Source organism: Eimeria mitis, genomic scaffold, assembly GCF_000499745.2.
Source record: "Eimeria mitis Houghton genomic scaffold, Emh_scaff509, whole genome shotgun sequence".
NCBI classification, from domain to species: domain Eukaryota; phylum Apicomplexa; class Conoidasida; order Eucoccidiorida; family Eimeriidae; genus Eimeria; species Eimeria mitis.
Window position 1 is genome coordinate 2189 of NW_013573384.1, and position 1162 is coordinate 3350.

Genomic DNA, 1162 nt, shown 5'->3' on the forward strand with positions numbered 1-1162 from the left:
AGGGGCCCCCGTAAACGTATTAAAAGCAAGCAGCCTGTCTCTGTCTGTACCCACCAGCAGCAGAGAACCATCAGGAGAGAAATTAAGAGATGTCGGTGTCTCCCATATCTCCTTCTGCTGCTGCTGCTGCTGCTGCTGCTGCTGCTGCTGCTGCTGCTGCTGCTGCTGCTGCTGCTGCTGGTGTTTACGTTGTAGATAGGGAGAAATAGAGAAAGAGAGAAAAGGAGTAGTAAACAAATCAATATCTAGAAAGGAGACAGTCCCCTTTCCTTCATACACAGCAACAATATTTGTTATATTGGGGTGTACAGTGACCAATGGTCTATGTGTATATGTTTGTCTCCTCCATATATAAGTTTCTTTATTATAATTATAATATTTTATACTACCATCATCACTACAACAAAAAAAACTTAATCTGCTCGGGTGTACATACACCCCAGTACCCGCAACAACTCTCCCCTTCACGGGAAAAACCCGTACATATCGGTTCTCTCGTAAATCCCACAGTCTTATATTATAGCTGTACCCTTGGGGGCCCCTGGGGGCCCCCCCCCCTCCCCCCTGGGGGCCCCCCTGGGGGCCCCCCCCACCCTGGGGGCCCCCCCCTCCCTGGGGGCCCCCCACGGCCTGGGAAGCCGCGGGGTAGTCTAGTGCCTGCTGCTGCTGCTGCTGCTGCTGCTGTTGCTGCTGGTGAAGGGGGTTTGCAGCAGCAGCAGCTGAAGGTTCTATTGGACATATGGGGGCCCCCATAGGGGCCCCCATAGAAGTATATTGGGGCCCCCCCCCTCCTCCTCCCCCACCCAAAGCATGTGCCCCAGTGGCTTGATTATTTTCTTTATCTTGTTTAATATTATAAACATTATTATTATTATTTATATTATTATTTATATTATTATTTATATTATTATTATTTATATTTATATTAATATTATTTGCTTTTGAGGGACAAAGACAAAGATGCGGCGAACTAGGAACTAAATAAACTCCTTCTATACCGTGTCTTTGTGCATATAAAGTACGCACATTCATTCCTCTTTTTATATCATTAATTAACAAAGAACAGTCCCAGCTAGAAATAAATAATAACACACCATCCTCAGAAAAACATAAACCATTCACACATAAATTGCTGCCCCTCACACTATACAAATGCTCAAAC